Source organism: Gorilla gorilla, chromosome Y (genome assembly GCF_029281585.2).
Source record: "Gorilla gorilla gorilla isolate KB3781 chromosome Y, NHGRI_mGorGor1-v2.1_pri, whole genome shotgun sequence".
Taxonomy (NCBI): domain Eukaryota; kingdom Metazoa; phylum Chordata; class Mammalia; order Primates; family Hominidae; genus Gorilla; species Gorilla gorilla.
In genome coordinates, this window is record NC_073248.2 from 25,059,810 (window position 1) to 25,065,899 (window position 6,090).

Genomic DNA, 6,090 nt, shown 5'->3' on the forward strand with positions numbered 1-6,090 from the left:
AAAATTTGTGTCTTCTTTATTAAGCAAGTAATTCAAATTCTAGGTCCTAGTCTCAAGTCTCTCTCAGAGTGATTCCTGTTCTGTTATTGCTCTTGTCAGGCTTCTGTACCTTCCTCTTGGACCATCTGTAAACTTTCTTGTAAAACTCAGCTGTAGCAAATTACCTTGAAAAGTCAGTTTAGCAAGAACACCTCATCCTTGATATCTCATCAGCCTCAATGTTCCATGAGGTTTCTCACTGTCCACCATCTCACAAGTCTGGTTACCCTGGCTGTCCCCAGCAAGAATTGGTTTGGTCACTTTAGCCAGAATACCCCTCATCCTTGTTTCCTCTTAGTAAGTTTTCATCCATCAGCCCTTACCCTGCTTCTTGGCTATATGTTCTTACTTATCCTTACTGTATTCAGAGTTGAGCACAATTTGTCTCCCAAACTACAAAACTTTACTGCAGTGGTGTCTATACTCATCTTATTGTTCTGAATAAAGTGTTTCTTATTATGCTTTAACAAGTATCATGGGGTATTTTCAACATGCTTGACATGTAATTTGTAAATAGTGTTCTCACACATGGACAGCCAAAAGTGATCAGCCTTAACTGGAAAGAAAGCAAGGTAAATATCTAGCTGTAGTTTTATTGAGAATTCTGAGTTGTTAGCATACCTCAGTTAATAGTCATATCTGCTTATTTGTGCTTTTTTTTTTTTTTTTTTTTTTTTGAGAAGGAGTCTTGCTCTGTCACCCAGGCTGGAGTGCAGCAGTGAGATCTCGGCTCACTGCAAGGTCCACCTCCTGGGTTCACGCCTTTCTCCTGCCTCAGCCTCCTGAGTAGCTGGAACTATAGGAGCCCGCCACCATGCCTGGCTAATTTTTTGTATATATTTTTAGTAGAGACAGGGTTTCACCGTGTTAGCAATGATGGTCTCGATCTCCTGACCTTGTGATTTGCCCACCTTGGCCTCCCAAAGTGCTGGGATTACAGGCATGAGCCACCATGCCCAGCCTGTTTGTGCATATTTGAAATATTAATGGTTTGAGTGGAGAGCAGATAAATGGATAATTTAAGGAAGTTCTTGGCATCACTAAGGTGGTCATTGATTTTACTATTTGAGCCTTGAACATTTCCATGCCTGAGAACAGGTACCTGGAAATCATTTATTCATTCAACAGTAAGCTGTTGACTGCTTTAGGCCTTGTGACAAATGAAGAAATAATTCAACATAAAATATTCTGCACAAATGATAGTTACATTTTATCTTTATAAAGCTCTGCAACAAAATGTTAATTCAATAGGTCTAGACATCCCCAACCATGTATATTTTAAAGGTCTCCAGAACTGGCTCAAGACTTGCCCCAGAGGATAACCTCCAGTGCCTTGGGAAATTCTGCCTAGTAAGAAAGATTGTCTTAGTCCACTTGAGATCTTGGGCAACGACATATATTGGATTCTAACCATGTAAGTAGTAGTGAATATCTGCTTTTTTTTTTTTAATGCATGGGTCTCTGGGCCCACATGCTGTATTAGTTTGACCTCTATGAGAGAAATGGTGTTTGAGTAGCTAGTGACAGTCCTGTGCCCACTGTGTGCCTATGTAATTGAACCCCAACAAAATACTTTGGACGCCAAGACTCTGCTTGGTTTCCCTACTTGGGAAAACTTTGCACATGTCACACTATGACTGGGAAAATTATGTACTGCTTTTGTGACTCCACTGTGACAGGACAACTGGCGGCATGTACTTGGTCTCCTGTGGAAACATCCCTAACTCCTATATTCTTTCTTAAATCTAATCTGTATCTTTTCTACTTAATAAATTATAACCATAAATGTAACAGCTTTTCTAAGTCTTCTGAGTTTTTGTAGTGAGTCATTAATTCTAAAAGTGGTCAAGGAAATCCTGAAAAAGTTGAATCAAAAATGGAATTGCGTGTAATCCCAGCTACTCAGCGCCTGTAATCCCAGCTACTTTGGAGGCTGAGGTATGAGAATTGCTTGAATCTGGGACACAGAGGTTGCAGGGAGCCATGATGGTGACACTGCACTCCAGCCTGGATGACAAGGCAAGACTCTGACTTAAAAAAAAATTCTAAAATGAACGTATTGAATTATTGCAAAGTTATCATCATAGAAAATAAACAATTAATAGTAGGGGTTCATAAATATAATATTCACTGCCTGAATGTCTACTGAACCACACATGAAATAAGACAGCAGGTGTGCTGTGAACAGTTATTAGATGTAAAGGTTACAAATGGAAATTTGAAATAATAGACCCAACTTCCAAGGAATCAGATCAATGGATACATAATAAATATGTAAAATAAAGGAAAACAAGTGTTTACAAATCCTAACAGGGAGGCCATTATAGTGGCTGTCCCAGTGTTTTAGGTTTCTGTGTAAGAAAACCAGAATGCAATAAAAACAGAATAAACAAAACTGGAGACTTTACCCATCAGAAATTCCCAATAAACTTTCAATTAAAATATAATCATTTAAAAAACTACTTTTAAAAAATACATATGACAAAAATATATATACGGATACACGGCAAAAATTCTGCAACAATTTAAGACGATAAATAAGCACCCAAGAAGCTCAACAGACTCCAAGTAACAGAAACTCAAATTAGCAAACTCAAACCTTCCTGATAATTAAACTGTCTAAAACTAATACAAAGAGAATCTTGAGGATTTTCAAGGGAAGCAAGGGAAGTAGCTAGTCATGTCAAAGGGACCCTCAAAAATAACCAGTAGATTTCTTATCTGAATAACCAGTGGATTTCTTATCTGAAATCTAAGATGATAGAAAGCAGTAGACTAATATATTCCAAGTGATGTCAGAAATACTGTCATATCTAAAACTTATGATCCAACAAATTATCCATCAAATGTGAAGGACAAATGATGACATTCCCAGATAAAAACTGGCAACTTTTACCGGTAGAGTACCCTTTAAGAAATGTCTTATGGATACTTCAGGGTGAAATGAACAGACACTCAGAAGCAGCACAAATAAACACAGACGAAGGTAAAGATAAATACATGAAAAAATATATAGGATAAAAAATTAACAATGTGCACTTCCACAATTTGTTATCCACATAACTTAAAACACTAATATATTTAATAAAAAAACTACTACTAATTTGTGTTTTTGACCTACAATGCATAAATGTATAATTTTGAGAACTCAGTGAGTGCAATAATGTAGTTACGTTATACAGGAGTAAAGGTTTTGTATGTTACCAAACGTAAGCTAGCATAACTAAAAATGTTATAACATTAGAATGTTCAATATAATCATCACAGCAACCACAATTAAACAAACAAACACAAAAGAGTAACAGGCAGGAAGAAAGCTTTCTGCACTACACCAGAGGGCAGGGGCTATGGATTTAGCTACTCTTATCTGAGGCTACTGAGCAAGCTATTGTGCACCATGAGACAAAGCCCAAGCTGTCCCACCAGGGAGTATGTGTGGAGAGGTTAAGGAACATAGCATAGCTGCTATTTCACACAATGTTCACTACACTAGTGGTGACGAAGTAAAAGACACTTATCCATATGCAGAACCTGGTGAAGAACTGGAGGCAGAAAGAAGTGGCTATGTGGAGATGCAACTGAAATAAAGTCGGCACAGCAACTGCTCCAATCCTGTGTCTTTCTTCATGGCTTCCCAGGAGTTTGAGGTAGAAGCTATTGTTGACAAAAGACAAAGGCAAAGATGGGAATATAGAGCATTTGGTTCGCTGGAAAGGGTAAGACAAACAGGATGACACTTGGGAACCAGAGCAGCACCTCGTGAACTGTGAAAAATGTATACATGATTTTAATAGACAACAGACCGAAAAACAGAAAAAAACTGACATGGATCAGAACAAGTAGAATTTTTTCAAACAATGCCAGAAGAACTTCCAGATCTACCAAAGTGAACTATTCTAAGAACTCTCCTAAAATGCTAATGACTGGCAAACACCACAGGTCCAAAAACAGCCAGTTATTTGCTGCCAGCAAGAACGTTAGGAGAAAGGCAGCTTCACTTCTCTCTGACACAAAGAATATGGAGCTAGTAAATTCAACTATCAAGATACTTGCACCTGACAGCCCCTTTAACAACAAGAAAACTGTGAGTGGCTTTCAGGAACTCGAGAAACGGGAAGGACCCCACTGCAGCAGATCAGCAGGACACGGTGGTCTTCAACGGGATAGAAAGGAAGCTTGTCAGGGCTTTATCAGGTCCCAGTGCAGAACAGGCTGGAATAGAGAACAGGACCCAGATACACCCACTAATGTCCCAGATGTCTGGCTCAGTTACTGCTTCCATGGCCACAGGCTCAGCTACCCAAAAAGGTTCGTGGTATTAACAGACCCATTAGCAGCCAATGGAACAACAGAAATGCATACATCAGTTCCAAGAGTGAAAGGTGGGCAAAGAAATGTTACTGATGATGGCAGAGACCAGCCTTTTATCAAGAAAATGTACTTCGCCATAAGGCTAACAGGAAGTGCCAGCAAATACAGAGACATTGTAGTAAGGAAAAGATGGATTCACCCGGATATTGCTGTGAACTAGATCGACAGAAAAAAATGCACTGAATACAGAAGTAATTAAAGAACTAGTTAATGCTCTGAATAGGGCTGCTGCAGATGACAGCAAGCTTGTGCTGATCAGTGCAGCTGGAAGTGTCTTTTGCTGCGGTCTTGATTTTGGGTACTTTGTGAAGCACTTAAGGAATGACAGAAACAGAGCAAGCCTTGAAATGGTGGACACCATCAAGAACTTTGTGAATACTTTTATTCAATTTAAAAAAGCCTATTGTTGTATTAGTCAACAGCCCTGCCATTGGACTAGGTGCACTCATACTGCCTCTTTGTGATCTCCTGTGGGCTAATGAAAAGGCTTGGTTCCAAACTGTTTATATGACCTTTGGTCAGAGACCAGATGGCTGTCCTACTATTACATTTCCAAAAATCATGGGTAAAGCATCTGCCAATGAAATGTTAATTGCTGGGTGAAAGCTGACAGCATGGGAGGCACATGCCAAAGGCCTAGTCTCTCAGGTGTTTTTCACCCAAGAGGTTATGATTCAAATTAAGGAACTTGCTTCATGTAATAGAATTGTGCTGGAAGAATGTAAGGCCCTTGTTCGCTGTAATATTAAGTTGGAGTTGGAACAGGCCAATGAGAGAGAGTGTGAGGTGCTGAGGAAGATCTGAGGCTCAAGCCCAAGGGATAGAATCCATGTTAAAGTATGTTGAAAATAAAATTGATGAGTTTTAATTGTCAGTATGTCTGCTCAGGACACAAGAACTAAGCTGAACCAAATGCATCATGAGTTTCAAGATGCCCTAATCCATTTTCATAGCTCAAAACAATTTCACCCATAGCTAAGGCTTGGAAACAGAATTTGAAATGTCCCAGCTGTGTATTGAAGTTATCATGGCATTTTTAAGCACTGTAACTTTAAAAGAAATAATAAAACAGCTTATTTGTCCAAATGTAATTATTTTATGCACACATAGCCCAAATATAAAAGCAGACTGTTGGGTACTAGACTGTTCCTAAACTCTAATTTGTATCTATGGCTACTACTATATATAAGATCAGAATTGTGTTTTATTAGATGTGAATGACAGAGAATCCTGTAATAATGTTTATTTTTCTTATTTTCATATCCTACAATACAGAGTCTACTGGGGTATGAGGCAGCCTCAGCTTGCCTCCCACAAAGACACAGAACTATTGGAGATGGTGCCCTTGACTTTATAGCGGCACAAATACTTCAGAGACACAAAATTACAAATTAAAAGACTTATGTTTCAGAATAAATATTTCCAACATAAAATTCACGGATGATCATTCTTCTAAACTGAACATATGATTAGAATTTATGGTGAGATATCACTTGATTTTCTTTTATAAATGTCTAGTTCTTACCCAGTTAACAAAAGAAAACTTTATCTCTCTAAAGCAAAACTTGTTGCACCCTATTAGTGAATTATGGAATCATTTTGGTGGAAATATCCACGTTCTAATGTTTGTAATGTGCATATTTAGGTTACCTTAGAGTATGTTCTAGTTAATAAGTTAAA

At 38.3% G+C, this 6,090-nt stretch overlaps 1 pseudogene; it reads left to right on the plus strand.

The window, feature by feature from the left end:
- Window positions 1–3,665: 3,665 nt before the first annotated feature.
- On the plus strand, window positions 3,666–5,278 carry LOC129530311 (testis-specific chromodomain protein Y 2-like; annotated as a pseudogene).
- Window positions 5,279–6,090: the final 812 nt, after the last annotated feature.